Source organism: Pristiophorus japonicus, chromosome 16 (genome assembly GCF_044704955.1).
Source record: "Pristiophorus japonicus isolate sPriJap1 chromosome 16, sPriJap1.hap1, whole genome shotgun sequence".
NCBI classification, from domain to species: domain Eukaryota; kingdom Metazoa; phylum Chordata; class Chondrichthyes; family Pristiophoridae; genus Pristiophorus; species Pristiophorus japonicus.
The window spans coordinates 8,668,110-8,685,484 of NC_091992.1; the positions used below are offsets into that span (position 1 = coordinate 8,668,110).

General features: G+C 40.9%; 1 protein-coding gene and 19 non-coding genes across 20 annotated transcripts in view; all 20 read right to left on the bottom strand.

The window, feature by feature from the left end:
- Window positions 1-17,375, bottom strand: part of tex14 (testis expressed 14, intercellular bridge forming factor) — a 270,693-nt gene that overhangs the window by 180,802 nt on the left and 72,516 nt on the right. The window lies entirely within an intron of this gene.
- trnah-gug (transfer RNA histidin (anticodon GUG)) lies at window positions 966-1,037 on the bottom strand. Its single transcript has one exon. It is a non-coding gene; the product is annotated as a tRNA-His (tRNA).
- On the bottom strand, window positions 1,909-1,980 carry trnah-gug (transfer RNA histidin (anticodon GUG)). The gene has a single exon. It is a non-coding gene; the product is annotated as a tRNA-His (tRNA).
- Window positions 3,796-3,867, bottom strand: trnah-gug (transfer RNA histidin (anticodon GUG)). The gene has a single exon. It is a non-coding gene; the product is annotated as a tRNA-His (tRNA).
- Window positions 4,740-4,811, bottom strand: trnah-gug (transfer RNA histidin (anticodon GUG)). The gene has a single exon. It is a non-coding gene; the product is annotated as a tRNA-His (tRNA).
- trnah-gug (transfer RNA histidin (anticodon GUG)) lies at window positions 5,683-5,754 on the bottom strand. Its single transcript has one exon. It is a non-coding gene; the product is annotated as a tRNA-His (tRNA).
- trnah-gug (transfer RNA histidin (anticodon GUG)) lies at window positions 6,149-6,220 on the bottom strand. Its single transcript has one exon. It is a non-coding gene; the product is annotated as a tRNA-His (tRNA).
- Window positions 6,615-6,686, bottom strand: trnah-gug (transfer RNA histidin (anticodon GUG)). Its single transcript has one exon. It is a non-coding gene; the product is annotated as a tRNA-His (tRNA).
- On the bottom strand, window positions 7,081-7,152 carry trnah-gug (transfer RNA histidin (anticodon GUG)). The gene has a single exon. It is a non-coding gene; the product is annotated as a tRNA-His (tRNA).
- On the bottom strand, window positions 8,490-8,561 carry trnah-gug (transfer RNA histidin (anticodon GUG)). Its single transcript has one exon. It is a non-coding gene; the product is annotated as a tRNA-His (tRNA).
- Window positions 9,434-9,505, bottom strand: trnah-gug (transfer RNA histidin (anticodon GUG)). The gene has a single exon. It is a non-coding gene; the product is annotated as a tRNA-His (tRNA).
- trnah-gug (transfer RNA histidin (anticodon GUG)) lies at window positions 10,854-10,925 on the bottom strand. Its single transcript has one exon. It is a non-coding gene; the product is annotated as a tRNA-His (tRNA).
- trnah-gug (transfer RNA histidin (anticodon GUG)) lies at window positions 11,320-11,391 on the bottom strand. Its single transcript has one exon. It is a non-coding gene; the product is annotated as a tRNA-His (tRNA).
- trnah-gug (transfer RNA histidin (anticodon GUG)) lies at window positions 11,786-11,857 on the bottom strand. The gene has a single exon. It is a non-coding gene; the product is annotated as a tRNA-His (tRNA).
- On the bottom strand, window positions 12,252-12,323 carry trnah-gug (transfer RNA histidin (anticodon GUG)). Its single transcript has one exon. It is a non-coding gene; the product is annotated as a tRNA-His (tRNA).
- On the bottom strand, window positions 12,718-12,789 carry trnah-gug (transfer RNA histidin (anticodon GUG)). The gene has a single exon. It is a non-coding gene; the product is annotated as a tRNA-His (tRNA).
- On the bottom strand, window positions 14,138-14,209 carry trnah-gug (transfer RNA histidin (anticodon GUG)). The gene has a single exon. It is a non-coding gene; the product is annotated as a tRNA-His (tRNA).
- trnah-gug (transfer RNA histidin (anticodon GUG)) lies at window positions 14,604-14,675 on the bottom strand. Its single transcript has one exon. It is a non-coding gene; the product is annotated as a tRNA-His (tRNA).
- On the bottom strand, window positions 15,070-15,141 carry trnah-gug (transfer RNA histidin (anticodon GUG)). The gene has a single exon. It is a non-coding gene; the product is annotated as a tRNA-His (tRNA).
- trnah-gug (transfer RNA histidin (anticodon GUG)) lies at window positions 16,479-16,550 on the bottom strand. Its single transcript has one exon. It is a non-coding gene; the product is annotated as a tRNA-His (tRNA).

The window sequence follows — 17,375 nt, forward strand, 5'->3', positions numbered from 1 at the left end:
AAACCCATTGCTTTAACCACACTGCCGTGACTCAGATTCGAACCAAGATTGCTGCAGCCACAACGCAGAGTACGAACCACTATACGATCACGGCGTACTACTTGGACACTGACAGCCAAAGTCGCACAATTATTCTAAAATACAACAACAAAATAGTTTTAATTAGTACTTGTATGCAGTTTCTGTGCAGAGGAACGAGAGAAATTCCTGTTGTCCAGGCAGCTCAACGTGATCCTATAGTGCTCAATACTCCGCTTTGTGGCTACATTAACCGGCTTTTTCAATGCAGTCACAGCATTGGGCCTTACAAACAAAAACTGAAGGATCTTGAACAAAAAAAAGCCGACATGTTCAAGCATTACCAATTCTGTACTCCCATTGGTTGATTGATATTTCATATCCCTTTTATCTGATATGGTTGAAATGTTGTTCATAAAGCAAGACTTCAATGACTGAATAAAATGCCAGGCCCATTGCCGTCTCATTTCTTTATCCGCACTGCCGTGACGCATATTCGAACAAAGGTTGCTGTGGCCACAACGTAGAGTACGAACCACAAGACGATCACAGCGTAATACTTGGACGCTGACAGCCAATGCCCCACAATTATTCTAAAGTGCAACAACAAAATAGTTTTAATTAGTACTTGTATGCAGTTTCTGTGCAGAGGGACGAGAGAATTTCCTGTTGTCCAGGCAGCTTAACGTGATCCTATATTGCTCAATACTCCACTTTGTGGCTACATTACCCGGCTTTTTCATTGGAGTCACAGCATTGGGCCTTACAAACAAAAACTGAAGGAACTTTAACAAAAAAAAGCCGACATGTTCAAGCATTACTAATTCTGCACTCCCATTGGTTGATTGATATTTCATATCCCTTTTATCTGATATGGTTGAAATGTTGTTAATAAAGCAAGACTTCAATGACTGGATAAAATGCCAAGCCCATTGCTTTAACCACACTGCCGTGACTCGGATTCGAACCGAGGTTGCTGCAGCCACAACGCAGAGTACTAACCACTATACGATCACGGCGTACTACTTGGACACTGACAGCCAAAGTCGCACAATTATTCTAAAGTACAACAAAAAAATAGTTTTAATTAGTACTTGTGTGCAGTTTCTGTGCAGAGGAACGAGAGAAATTCCTGTTGTCCAGGCAGTTCAACGTGATCCTATAGTGCTGAATACTCCGCTTTGTGGCTACATTAACCGGCTTTTTCAATGCAGTCACAGCATTGGGCCTTACAAACAAAAACTGAAGGATCTTGAACAAAAAAAAGCCGACATGTTCAAGCATTACCAATTCTGTACTCCCATTGGTTGATTGATATTTCATATCCCTTTTATCTGATATGGTTGAAATGTTGTTCATAAAGCAAGACTTCAATGACTGAATAAAATGCCAGGCCCATTGCCGTCTCATTTCTTTATCCGCACTGCCGTGACGCATATTCGAACAAAGGTTGCTGTGGCCACAACGTAGAGTACGAACCACAAGACGATCACAGCGTAATACTTGGACGCTGACAGCCAATGCCCCACAATTATTCTAAAGTACAACAACAAAATAGTTTTAATTAGTACTTGTATGCAGTTTCTGTGCAGAGGGACGAGAGAATTTCCTGTTGTCCAGGCAGCTTAACGTGATCCTATATTGCTCAATACTCCACTTTGTGGCTACATTACCCGGCTTTTTCATTGGAGTCACAGCATTGGGCCTTACAAACAAAAACTGAAGGAACTTTAACAAAAAAAAGCCGACATGTTCAAGCATTACTAATTCTGCACTCCCATTGGTTGATTGATATTTCATATCCCTTTTATCTGATATGGTTGAAATGTTGTTAATAAAGCAAGACTTCAATGACTGAATAAAATGCCAAGCCCATTGCTTCATCCACACTGCCGTGACTCGGATTCGAACCGAGGTTGCTGCGGCCACAACGCAGAGTACTAACCACTATACGATCACGGCGTACTACTTGGACACTGACAGCCAAAGTTGCACAATTATTCTAAAGTACAACAACAAAATAGTTTTAATCAGTACTTGTATGCAGTTTCTGTGCAGAGGAACGAGAGAAATTCCTGTTGTCCAGGCAGCTCAACGTGATCCTATTTTGCTCAATACTCCACTTTGTGGCTACATTGCCTGGCTTTTTCATTGGAGTCACAGCATTGGGCCTTACAAACAAAAACTGAAGGAACTTCAACAAAAAAAAGCCGACATGTTCAAGCATTACCAATTCTGTTCTCCCATTGGTTGATTGATATTTCATATCCCTTTTATCTGATATGGTTGAAATGTTGTTCATAAAGCAAGACTTCAATGACTGAATAAAATGCCAGGCCCATTGCCGTCTCATTTCTTTATCCGCACTGCCGTGACGCATATTCGAACAAAGGTTGCTGTGGCCACAACGTAGAGTACGAACCACAAGACGATCACAGCGTAATACTTGGACGCTGACAGCCAATGCCCCACAATTATTCTAAAGTGCAACAACAAAATAGTTTTAATTAGTACTTGTATGCAGTTTCTGTGCAGAGGGACGAGAGAATTTCCTGTTGTCCAGGCAGCTTAACGTGATCCTATATTGCTCAATACTCCACTTTGTGGCTACATTACCCGGCTTTTTCATTGGAGTCACAGCATTGGGCCTTACAAACAAAAACTGAAGGAACTTTAACAAAAAAAAGCCGACATGTTCAAGCATTACTAATTCTGCACTCCCATTGGTTGATTGATATTTCATATCCCTTTTATCTGATATGGTTGAAATGTTGTTAATAAAGCAAGACTTCAATGACTGGATAAAATGCCAAGCCCATTGCTTTAACCACACTGCCGTGACTCGGATTCGAACCGAGGTTGCTGCAGCCACAACGCAGAATACTAACCACTATACGATCACGGCGTACTACTTGGACACTGACATCCAAAGTCGCACAATTATTCTAAAGTACAACAAAAAAATAGTTTTAATTAGTACTTGTGTGCAGTTTCTGTGCAGAGGAACGAGAGAAATTCCTGTTGTCCAGGCAGTTCAACGTGATCCTATAGTGCTCAATACTCCGCTTTGTGGCTACATTAACCGGCTTTTTCAATGCAGTCACAGCATTGGGCCTTACAAACAAAAACTGAAGGATCTTGAACATAAAAAAAGCCGACATGATCAAGCATTACCAATTCTGTACTCCCATTGGTTGATTGATATTTCATATCCCTTTTATCTGATATGGTTGAAATGTTGTTCATAAAGCAAGACTTCAATGACTGAATAAAATGCCAGGCCCATTGCCGTCTCATTTCTTTATCCGCACTGCCGTGACGCATATTCGAACAAAGGTTGCTGTGGCCACAACGTAGAGTACGAACCACAAGACGATCACAGCGTAATACTTGGACGCTGACAGCCAATGCCCCACAATTATTCTAAAGTACAACAACAAAATAGTTTTAATTAGTACTTGTATGCAGTTTCTGTGCAGAGGGACGAGAGAATTTCCTGTTGTCCAGGCAGCTTAACGTGATCCTATATTGCTCAATACTCCACTTTGTGGCTACATTAACCGGCTTTTTCAATGCAGTCACAGCATTGGGCCTTACAAACAAAAACTGAAGGATCTTGAACAAAAAAAAGCCGACATGTTCAAGCATTACCAATTCTGTACTCCCATTGGTTGATTGATATTTCATATCCCTTTTATCTGATATGGTTGAAATGTTGTTAATAAAGCAAGACTTCAATGACTGGATAAAATGCCAAGCCCATTGCTTTAACCACACTGCCGTGACTCGGATTCGAACCGAGGTTGCTGCAGCCACAACGCAGAGTACTAACCACTATACGATCACGGCGTACTACTTGGACACTGACAGCCAAAGTTGCACAATTATTCTAAAGTACAACAAAAAAATAGTTTTAATTAGTACTTGTGTGCAGTTTCTGTGCAGAGGAACGAGAGAAATTCCTGTTGTCCAGGCAGTTCAACGTGATCCTATAGTGCTCAATACTCCGCTTTGTGGCTACATTAACCGGCTTTTTCAATGCAGTCACAGCATTGGGCCTTACAAACAAAAACTGAAGGATCTTGAACATAAAAAAAGCCGACATGATCAAGCATTACCAATTCTGTACTCCCATTGGTTGATTGATATTTCATATCCCTTTTATCTGATATGGTTGAAATGTTGTTCATAAAGCAAGACTTCAATGACTGAATAAAATGCCAGGCCCATTGCCGTCTCATTTCTTTATCCGCACTGCCGTGACGCATATTCGAACAAAGGTTGCTGTGGCCACAACGTAGAGTACGAACCACAAGACGATCACAGCGTAATACTTGGACGCTGACAGCCAATGCCCCACAATTATTCTAAAGTACAACAACAAAATAGTTTTAATTAGTACTTGTATGCAGTTTCTGTGCAGAGGGACGAGAGAATTTCCTGTTGTCCAGGCAGCTTAACGTGATCCTATATTGCTCAATACTCCACTTTGTGGCTACATTAACCGGCTTTTTCAATGCAGTCACAGCATTGGGCCTTACAAACAAAAACTGAAGGATCTTGAACAAAAAAAAGCCGACATGTTCAAGCATTACCAATTCTGTACTCCCATTGGTTGATTGATATTTCATATCCCTTTTATCTGATATGGTTGAAATGTTGTTAATAAAGCAAGACTTCAATGACTGGATAAAATGCCAAGCCCATTGCTTTAACCACACTGCCGTGACTCGGATTCGAACCGAGGTTGCTGCAGCCACAACGCAGAGTACTAACCACTATACGATCACGGCGTACTACTTGGACACTGACAGCCAAAGTTGCACAATTATTCTAAAGTACAACAAAAAAATAGTTTTAATTAGTACTTGTGTGCAGTTTCTGTGCAGAGGAACGAGAGAAATTCCTGTTGTCCAGGCAGTTCAACGTGATCCTATAGTGCTCAATACTCCGCTTTGTGGCTACATTAACCGGCTTTTTCAATGCAGTCACAGCATTGGGCCTTACAAACAAAAACTGAAGGATCTTGAACAAAAAAAAGCCGACATGTTCAAGCATTACCAATTCTGTACTCCCATTGGTTGATTGATATTTCATATCCCTTTTATCTGATATGGTTGAAATGTTGTTCATAAAGCAAGACTTCAATGACTGAATAAAATGCCAGGCCCATTGCCGTCTCATTTCTTTATCCGCACTGCCGTGACGCATATTCGAACAAAGGTTGCTGTGGCCACAACGTAGAGTACGTACCACAAGACGATCACAGCGTAATACTTGGACGCTGACAGCCAATGCCCCACAATTATTCTAAAGTACAACAACAAAATAGTTTTAATTAGTACTTGTATGCAGTTTCTGTGCAGAGGGACGAGAGAATTTCCTGTTGTCCAGGCAGCTTAACGTGATCCTATATTGCTCAATACTCCACTTTGTGGCTACATTACCCGGCTTTTTCATTGGAGTCACAGCATTGGGCCTTACAAACAAAAACTGAAGGAACTTTAACAAAAAAAAGCCGACATGTTCAAGCATTACTAATTCTGCACTCCCATTGGTTGATTGATATTTCATATCCCTTTTATCTGATATGGTTGAAATGTTGTTAATAAAGCAAGACTTCAATGACTGGATAAAATGCCAAGCCCATTGCTTTAACCACACTGCCGTGACTCGGATTCGAACCGAGGTTGCTGCAGCCACAACGCAGAGTACTAACCACTATACGATCACGGCGTACTACTTGGACACTGACAGCCAAAGTTGCACAATTATTCTAAAGTACAACAAAAAAATAGTTTTAATTAGTACTTGTGTGCAGTTTCTGTGCAGAGGAACGAGAGAAATTCCTGTTGTCCAGGCAGTTCAACGTGATCCTATAGTGCTCAATACTCCGCTTTGTGGCTACATTAACCGGCTTTTTCAATGCAGTCACAGCATTGGGCCTTACAAACAAAAACTGAAGGATCTTGAACAAAAAAAAGCCGACATGTTCAAGCATTACCAATTCTGTACTCCCATTGGTTGATTGATATTTCATATCCCTTTTATCTGATATGGTTGAAATGTTGTTAATAAAGCAAGACTTCAATGACTGGATAAAATGCCAAGCCCATTGCTTTTTCCACACTGCCGTGACTCGGATTCGAACCGAGGTTACTGCGGCCACAACGCAGAGTACTAACCACTATACGATCACGGCGTACTACTTGGACACTGACAGCCAAAGTCGCACAATTATTCTAAAGTACAACAACAAAATAGTTTTAATTAGTACTTGTATGCAGTTTCTGTGCAGAGGAACGAGAGAAATTCCTGTTGTCCAGGCAGCTCAACGTGATCCTATCGTGCTCAATACTCCGCTTTGTGGCTACATTAACCGGCTTTTTCAATGCAGTCACAGCATTGGGCCTTACAAACAAAAACTGAAGGATCTTGAACAAAAAAAAGCCGACATGTTCAAGCATTACTAATTCTGTACTCCCATTGGTTGATTGATATTTCATATCCCTTTTATCTGATATGGTTAAAATGTTGTTAATAAAGCAAGACTTCAATGACTGAATAAAATGCCAAGCCCATTGCTTTATCCATACTGCCGTGACTCGGATTCGAACCGAGGTTGCTGCAGCCACAACGCAGAGTACTAACCACTATACGATCACGGCGTACTACTTGGACACTGACAGCCAAAGTTGCACAATTATTCTAAAGTACAACAACAAAATAGTTTTAATCAGTACTTGTATGCAGTTTCTGTGCAGAGGAACGAGAGAAATTCCTGTTGTCCAGGCAGCTCAACGTGATCCTATAGTGCTCAATACTCCGCTTTGTGGCTACATTAACCGGCTTTTTCAATGCAGTCACAGCATTGGGCCTTACAAACAAAAACTGAAGGATCTTGAACAAAAAAAAGCCGACATGTTCAAGCATTACGAATTGGGTACTCCCATTGGTTGATTGATATTTCATATCCCTTTTATCTGATATGGTTGAAATGTTGTTAATAAAGCAAGACTTCAATGACTGAATAAAATGCCAAGCCTATTGCTTCATCCACACTGCCATGACTCGGATTCGAACCGAGGTTGCTGCGGCCACAACGCAGAGTACTAACCACTATACGATCACGGCGTACTACTTGGACACTGACAGCCAAAGTCGCACAATTATTCTAAAGTACAACAACAAAATAGTTTTAATTAGTACTTGTGTGCAGTTTCTGTGCAGAGGAACTAGAGAATTTCCTGTTGTCCAGGCAGCTCAACGTGATCCTATTTTGCTCAATACTCCACTTTGTGGCTACATTGCCCGGCTTTTTCATTGGAGTCACAGCATTGGGCCTTACAAACAAAAACTGAAGGAACTTCAACAAAAAAAAGCCGACATGTTCAAGCATTACTAATTCTGTACTCCCATTGGTTGATTGATATTTCATATCCCTTTTATCTGATATGGTTGAAATGTTGTTCAAAAAGCAAGATTTCAATGACTGGATAAAATGCCAAACCCATTGCTTTAACCACACTGCCGTGACTCAGATTCGAACCAAGATTGCTGCAGCCACAACGCAGAGTACGAACCACTATACGATCACGGCGTACTACTTGGACACTGACAGCCAAAGTCTCACAATTATTCTAAAATACAACAACAAAATAGTTTTAATTAGTACTTGTATGCAGTTTCTGTGCAGAGGAACGAGAGAAATTCCTGTTGTCCAGGCAGCTCAACGTGATCCTATAGTGCTCAATACTCCGCTTTGTGGCTACATTAACCGGCTTTTTCAATGCAGTCACAGCATTGGACCTTACAAACAAAAACTGAAGGATCTTGAACAAAAAAAAGCCGACATGTTCAAGCATTACCAATTCTGTACTCCCATTGGTTGATTGATATTTCATATCCCTTTTATCTGATATGGTTGAAATGTTGTTCATAAAGCAAGACTTCAATGACTGAATAAAATGCCAGGCCCATTGCCGTCTCATTTCTTTATCCGCACTGCCGTGACGCATATTCGAACAAAGGTTGCTGTGGCCACAACGTAGAGTACGAACCACAAGACGATCACAGCGTAATACTTGGACGCTGACAGCCAATGCCCCACAATTATTCTAAAGTACAACAACAAAATAGTTTTAATTAGTACTTGTATGCAGTTTCTGTGCAGAGGGACGAGAGAATTTCCTGTTGTCCAGGCAGCTTAACGTGATCCTATATTGCTCAATACTCCACTTTGTGGCTACATTACCCGGCTTTTTCATTGGAGTCACAGCATTGGGCCTTACAAACAAAAACTGAAGGAACTTTAACAAAAAAAAGCCGACATGTTCAAGCATTACTAATTCTGCACTCCCATTGGTTGATTGATATTTCATATCCCTTTTATCTGATATGGTTGAAATGTTGTTAATAAAGCAAGACTTCAATGACTGGATAAAATGCCAAGCCCATTGCTTTAACCACACTGCCGTGACTCGGATTCGAACCGAGGTTGCTGCAGCCACAACGCAGAGTACTAACCACTATACGATCACGGCGTACTACTTGGACACTGACAGCCAAAGTCGCACAATTATTCTAAAGTACAACAAAAAAATAGTTTTAATTAGTACTTGTGTGCAGTTTCTGTGCAGAGGAACGAGAGAAATTCCTGTTGTCCAGGCAGTTCAACGTGATCCTATAGTGCTCAATACTCCGCTTTGTGGCTACATTAACCGGCTTTTTCAATGCAGTCACAGCATTGGGCCTTACAAACAAAAACTGAAGGATCTTGAACATAAAAAAAGCCGACATGATCAAGCATTACCAATTCTGTACTCCCATTGGTTGATTGATATTTCATATCCCTTTTATCTGATATGGTTGAAATGTTGTTCATAAAGCAAGACTTCAATGACTGAATAAAATGCCAGGCCCATTGCCGTCTCATTTCTTTATCCGCACTGCCGTGACGCATATTCGAACAAAGGCTGCTGTGGCCACAACGTAGAGAACTAACCACGAGACGATCACAGCGTAATACTTGGACGCTGACAGCCAATGCCCCACAATTATTCTAAAGTACAGCAACAAAATAGTTTTAATTAGTACTTGTGTGCAGTTTCTGTGCAGAGGAACTAGAGAATTTCCTGTTGTCCAGGCAGCTCAACGTGATCCTATTTTGCTCAATACTCCACTTTGTGGCTACATTACCCGGCTTTTTCATTGGAGTCACAGCATTGGGCCTTACAAACAAAAACTGAAGGAACTTCAACAAAAAAAAGCCGACATGTTCAAGCATTACTAATTCTGTACTCCCATTGGTTGATTGATATTTCACATCCCTTTTATCTGATATGGTTGAAATGTTGTTCATAAAGCAAGACTTCAATGACTGAATAAAATGCCAAGCCCATTGCTTTATCCACACTGCCGTGACTCGGATTCGAACCGAGGTTGCTGCAGCCACAACGCAGAGTACTAACCACTATACGATCACGGCGTACTACTTGGACACTAACAGCCAAAGTCGCACAATTATTCTAAAGTACAACAACAAAATAGTTTTAATTAGTACTTGTGTGCAGTTTCTGTGCAGAGGAACGAGAGAAATTCCTGTTGTCCAGGCAGTTCAACGTGATCCTATAGTGCTCAATACTCCGCTTTGTGGCTACATTAACCGGCTTTTTCAATGCAGTCACAGCATTGGGCCTTGCAAACAAAAACTGAAGGATCTTGAACAAAAAAAAGCCGACATGATCAAGCATTACCAATTCTGTACTCCCATTGGTTGATTGATATTTCATATCCCTTTTATCTGATATGGTTGAAATGTTGTTCATAAAGCAAGACTTCAATGACTGAATAAAATGCCAGGCCCATTGCCGTCTCATTTCTTTATCCGCACTGCCGTGACGCATATTCGAACAAAGGTTGCAGTGGCCACAACGTGGAGTACGAACCACGAGACGATCACAGCGTAATACTTGGACGCTGACAGCCAATGCCCCACAATTATTCTAAAGTACAACAACAAAATAGTTTTAATTAGTACTTGTATTCAGTTTCTGTGCAGAGGAACTAGAGAATTTCCTGTTGTCCAGGCAGCTTAACGTGATCCTATATTGCTCAATACTCCACTTTGTGGCTACATTACCCGGCTTTTTCATTGGAGTCACAGCATTGGGTCTTACAAACAAAAACTGAAGGATCTTGAACAAAAAAAAGCCGACATGTTCAAGCATTACCAATTCTGTACTCCCATTGGTTGATTGATATTTCATATCCCTTTTATCTGATATGGTTGAAATGTTGTTCATAAAGCAAGACTTCAATGACTGAATAAAATGCCAGGCCCATTGCCGTCTCATTTCTTTCTCCGCACTGCCGTGACGCATATTCAAACCAAGGTTGCTGTGGCCACAACGTAGAGTACTAACCACGAGACGATCACAGCGTAATACTTGGACGCTGACAGCCAATGCCCCACAATTATTCTAAAGTACAACAACAAAATAGTTTTAATTAGTACTTGTGTGCAGTTTCTGTGCAGAGGAACTAGAGAATTTCCTGTTGTCCAGGCAGCTCAACGTGATCCTACATTGCTCAATGCTCCACTTTGTGGCTACATTACCCGGCTTTTTCATTGGAGTCACAGCATTGGGTCTTACAAACAAAAACTGAAGGAACTTCAACAAAAAAAAGCCGACATGTTCAAGCATTACTAATTCTGTATTCCCATTGGTTGATTGATATTTCATATCCCTTTTATCTGATATGGTTGAAATGTTGTTAATAAAGCAAGACTTCAATGACTGAATAAAATGCCAAGCCCATTGCTTTATCCACACTGCCATGACTCGGATTCGAACCGAGGTTGCTGCGGCCACAACGCAGAGTACTAACCACTATACGATCACGGCGTACTACTTGGACACTGACAGCCAAAGTTGCACAATTATTCTAAAGTACAACAACAAAATAGTTTTAATTAGTACTTGTATGCAGTTTCTGTGCAGAGGAACGAGAGAAATTCCTGTTGTCCAGGCAGCTCAACGTGATCCTATAGTGCTCAATACTCCGCTTTGTGGCTACATTAAGCGGCTTTTTCAATGCAGTCACAGCATTGGGCCTTACAAACAAAAACTGAAGGATCTTGAACAAAAAAAAGCCGACATGTTCAAGCATTACCAATTCTGTACTCCCATTGGTTGATTGATATTTCATATCCCTTTTATCTGATATGGTTGAAATGTTGTTCATAAAGCAAGACTTCAATGACTGAATAAAATGCCAAGCCCATTGCTTTATCCACACTGCCATGACTCGGATTCGAACCGAGGTTGCTGCGGCCACAACGCAGAGTACTAACCACTATACGATCACGGCGTACTACTTGGACACTGACAACCAAAGTCGCACAATTATTCTAAAGTACAACAACTAAATAGTTTTAATTAGTACTTGTATGCAGTTTCTGTGCAGAGGAACGAGAGAAATTCCTGTTGTCCAGGCAGCTCAACGTGATCCTATCGTGCTCAATACTCCGCTTTGTGGCTACATTAACCGGCTTTTTCAATGCAGTCACAGCATTGGGCCTTACAAACAAAAACTGAAGGATCTTGAACAAAAAAAAGCCGACATGTTCAAGCATTACTAATTCTGTACTCCCATTGGTTGATTGATATTTCATATCCCTTTTATCTGATATGGTTAAAATGTTGTTAATAAAGCAAGACTTCAATGACTGAATAAAATGCCAAGCCCATTGCTTTATCCATACTGCCGTGACTCGGATTCGAACCGAGGTTGCTGCAGCCACAACGCAGAGTACTAACCACTATACGATCACGGCGTACTACTTGGACACTGACAGCCAAAGTTGCACAATTATTCTAAAGTACAACAACAAAATAGTTTTAATCAGTACTTGTATGCAGTTTCTGTGCAGAGGAACGAGAGAAATTCCTGTTGTCCAGGCAGCTCAACGTGATCCTATAGTGCTCAATACTCCGCTTTGTGGCTACATTAACCGGCTTTTTCAATGCAGTCACAGCATTGGGCCTTACAAACAAAAACTGAAGGATCTTGAACAAAAAAAAGCCGACATGTTCAAGCATTACGAATTGGGTACTCCCATTGGTTGATTGATATTTCATATCCCTTTTATCTGATATGGTTGAAATGTTGTTAATAAAGCAAGACTTCAATGACTGAATAAAATGCCAAGCCCATTGCTTCATCCACACTGCCGTGACTCGGATTCGAACCGAGGTTGCTGCGGCCACAACGCAGAGTACTAACCACTATACGATCACGGCGTACTACTTGGACACTGACAGCCAAAGTCGCACAATTATTCTAAAGTACAACAACAAAATACTTTTAATTAGAACTTGTATTCAGTTTCTGTGCAGAGGAACAAGAGAAATTTCTGTTGTCCAGGCAGCTCAACGTGATCCTATCGTGCTCAATACTCCGCTTTGTGGCTACATTAACCGGCTTTTTCAATGCAGTCACAGCATTGGGCCTTACAAACAAAAACTGAAGGATCTTGAACAAAAAAGAGCCGACATGTTCAAGCATTACCAATTCTGTACTCCCATTGGTTGATTGATATTTCACATCCCTTTTATCTGATATGGTTGAAATGTTGTTCATAAAGCAAGACTTCAATGACTGAATAAAATGCCAAGCCCATTGCTTTATCCACACTGCCGTGACTCGGATTCGAACCGAGGTTGCTGCAGCCACAACGCAGAGTACTAACCACTATACGATCACGGCGTACTACTTGGACACTAACAGCCAAAGTCGCACAATTATTCTAAAGTACAACAACAAAATAGTTTTAATTAGTACTTGTGTGCAGTTTCTGTGCAGAGGAACGAGAGAAATTCCTGTTGTCCAGGCAGTTCAACGTGATCCTATAGTGCTCAATACTCCGCTTTGTGGCTACATTAACCGGCTTTTTCAATGCAGTCACAGCATTGGGCCTTGCAAACAAAAACTGAAGGATCTTGAACAAAAAAAAGCCGACATGATCAAGCATTACCAATTCTGTACTCCCATTGGTTGATTGATATTTCATATCCCTTTTATCTGATATGGTTGAAATGTTGTTCATAAAGCAAGACTTCAATGACTGAATAAAATGCCAGGCCCATTGCCGTCTCATTTCTTTATCCGCACTGCCGTGACGCATATTCGAACAAAGGTTGCAGTGGCCACAACGTGGAGTACGAACCACGAGACGATCACAGCGTAATACTTGGACGCTGACAGCCAATGCCCCACAATTATTCTAAAGTACAACAACAAAATAGTTTTAATTAGTACTTGTATTCAGTTTCTGTGCAGAGGAACTAGAGAATTTCCTGTTGTCCAGGCAGCTTAACGTGATCCTATATTGCTCAATACTCCACTTTGTGGCTACATTACCCGGCTTTTTCATTGGAGTCACAGCATTGGGTCTTACAAACAAAAACTGAAGGATCTTGAACAAAAAAAAGCCGACATGTTCAAGCATTACCAATTCTGTACTCCCATTGGTTGATTGATATTTCATATCCCTTTTATCTGATATGGTTGAAATGTTGTTCATAAAGCAAGACTTCAATGACTGAATAAAATGCCAGGCCCATTGCCGTCTCATTTCTTTCTCCGCACTGCCGTGACGCATATTCAAACCAAGGTTGCTGTGGCCACAACGTAGAGTACTAACCACGAGACGATCACAGCGTAATACTTGGACGCTGACAGCCAATGCCCCACAATTATTCTAAAGTACAACAACAAAATAGTTTTAATTAGTACTTGTGTGCAGTTTCTGTGCAGAGGAACTAGAGAATTTCCTGTTGTCCAGGCAGCTCAACGTGATCCTACATTGCTCAATGCTCCACTTTGTGGCTACATTACCCGGCTTTTTCATTGGAGTCACAGCATTGGGTCTTACAAACAAAAACTGAAGGAACTTCAACAAAAAAAAGCCGACATGTTCAAGCATTACTAATTCTGTATTCCCATTGGTTGATTGATATTTCATATCCCTTTTATCTGATATGGTTGAAATGTTGTTAATAAAGCAAGACTTCAATGACTGAATAAAATGCCAAGCCCATTGCTTTATCCACACTGCCATGACTCGGATTCGAACCGAGGTTGCTGCGGCCACAACGCAGAGTACTAACCACTATACGATCACGGCGTACTACTTGGACACTGACAGCCAAAGTTGCACAATTATTCTAAAGTACAACAACAAAATAGTTTTAATTAGTACTTGTATGCAGTTTCTGTGCAGAGGAACGAGAGAAATTCCTGTTGTCCAGGCAGCTCAACGTGATCCTATAGTGCTCAATACTCCGCTTTGTGGCTACATTAAGCGGCTTTTTCAATGCAGTCACAGCATTGGGCCTTACAAACAAAAACTGAAGGATCTTGAACAAAAAAAAGCCGACATGTTCAAGCATTACTAATTCTGTACTCCCATTGGTTGATTGATATTTCATATCCCTTTTATCTGATATGGTTAAAATGTTGTTAATAAAGCAAGACTTCAATGACTGAATAAAATGCCAAGCCCATTGCTTTATCCATACTGCCGTGACTCGGATTCGAACCGAGGTTGCTGCAGCCACAACGCAGAGTACTAACCACTATACGATCACGGCGTACTACTTGGACACTGACAGCCAAAGTTGCACAATTATTCTAAAGTACAACAACAAAATAGTTTTAATCAGTACTTGTATGCAGTTTCTGTGCAGAGGAACGAGAGAAATTCCTGTTGTCCAGGCAGCTCAACGTGATCCTATAGTGCTCAATACTCCGCTTTGTGGCTACATTAACCGGCTTTTTCAATGCAGTCACAGCATTGGGCCTTACAAACAAAAACTGAAGGATCTTGAACAAAAAAAAGCCGACATGTTCAAGCATTACGAATTGGGTACTCCCATTGGTTGATTGATATTTCATATCCCTTTTATCTGATATGGTTGAAATGTTGTTAATAAAGCAAGACTTCAATGACTGAATAAAATGCCAAGCCCATTGCTTCATCCACACTGCCGTGACTCGGATTCGAACCGAGGTTGCTGCGGCCACAACGCAGAGTACTAACCACTATACGATCACGGCGTACTACTTGGACACTGACAGCCAAAGTCGCACAATTATTCTAAAGTACAACAACAAAATAGTTTTAATTAGTACTTGTGTGCAGTTTCTGTGCAGAGGAACTAGAGAATTTCCTGTTGTCCAGGCAGCTCAACGTGATCCTATTTTGCTCAATACTCCACTTTGTGGCTACATTGCCCGGCTTTTTCATTGGAGTCACAGCATTGGGCCTTACAAACAAAAACTGAAGGAACTTCAACAAAAAAAAGCCGACATGTTCAAGCATTACTAATTCTGTACTCCCATTGGTTGATTGATATTTCATATCCCTTTTATCTGATATGGTTGAAATGTTGTTCAAAAAGCAAGATTTCAATGACTGGATAAAATGCCAAACCCATTGCTTTAAACACACTGCCGTGACTCAGATTCGAACCAAGATTGCTGCAGCCACAACGCAGAGTACGAACCACTATACGATCACGGCGTACTACTTGGACACTGACAGCCAAAGTCGCACAATTATTCTAAAATACAACAACAAAATAGTTTCAATTAGTACTTGTATGCAGTTTCTGTGCAGAGGAACGAGAGAAATTCCTGTTGTCCAGGCAGCTCAACGTGATCCTATAGTGCTCAATACTCCGCTTTGTGGCTACATTAACCGGCTTTTTCAATGCAGTCACAGCATTGGGCCTTACAAACAAAAACTGAAGGATCTTGAACAAAAAAAAGCCGACATGTTCAAGCATTACCAATTCTGTACTCCCATTGGTTGATTGATATTTCATATCCCTTTTATCTGATATGGTTGAAATGTTGTTCATAAAGCAAGACTTCAATGACTGAATAAAATGCCAGGCCCATTGCCGTCTCATTTCTTTATCCGCACTGCCGTGACGCATATTCGAACAAAGGTTGCTGTGGCCACAACGTAGAGTACGAACCACAAGACGATCACAGCGTAATACTTGGACGCTGACAGCCAATGCCCCACAATTATTCTAAAGTACAACAACAAAATAGTTTTAATTAGTACTTGTATGCAGTTTCTGTGCAGAGGGACGAGAGAATTTCCTGTTGTTTAGGCAGCTTAACGTGATCCTATATTGCTCAATACTCCACTTTGCGGCTACATTACCCGGCTTTTTCATTGGAGTCACAGCATTGGGCCTTACAAACAAAAACTGAAGGAACTTTAACAAAAAAAAGCCGACATGTTCAAGCATTACTAATTCTGCACTCCCATTGGTTGATTGATATTTCATATCCCTTTTATCTGATATGGTTGAAATGTTGTTAATAAAGCAAGACTTCAATGACTGGATAAAATGCCAAGCCCATTGCTTTAACCACACTGCCGTGACTCGGATTCGAACCGAGGTTGCTGCAGCCACAACGCAGAGTACTAACCACTATACGATCACGGCGTACTACTTGGACACTGACAGCCAAAGTCGCACAATTATTCTAAAGTACAACAAAAAAATAGTTTTAATTAGTACTTGTGTGCAGTTTCTGTGCAGAGGAACGAGAGAAATTCCTGTTGTCCAGGCAGTTCAACGTGATCCTATAGTGCTCAATACTCCGCTTTGTGGCTACATTAACCGGCTTTTTCAATGCAGTCACAGCATTGGGCCTTACAAACAAAAACTGAAGGATCTTGAACAAAAAAAAGCCGACATGTTCAAGCATTACCAATTCTGTACTCCCATTGGTTGATTGATATATCATATCCCTTTTATCTGATATGGTTGAAATGTTGTTCATAAAGCAAGACTTCAATGACTGAATAAAATGCCAGGCCCATTGCCGTCTCATTTCTTTATCCGCACTGCCGTGACGCATATTCGAACAAAGGTTGCTGTGGCCACAACGTAGAGTACGAACCACAAGACGATCACAGCGTAATACTTGGACGCTGACAGCCAATGCCCCACAATTATTCTAAAGTACAACAACAAAATAGTTTTAATTAGTACTTGTATGCAGTTTCTGTGCAGAGGGACGAGAGAATTTCCTGTTGTCCAGGCAGCTTAACGTGATCCTATATTGCTCAATACTCCACTTTGTGGCTACATTAACCGGCTTTTTCAATGCAGTCACAGCATTGGGCCTTACAAACAAAAACTGAAGGATCTTGAACAAAAAAAAGCCGACATGTTCAAGCATTACCAATTCTGTACTCCCATTGGTTGATTGATATTTCATATCCCTTTTATCTGATATGGTTGAAATGTTGTTAATAAAGCAAG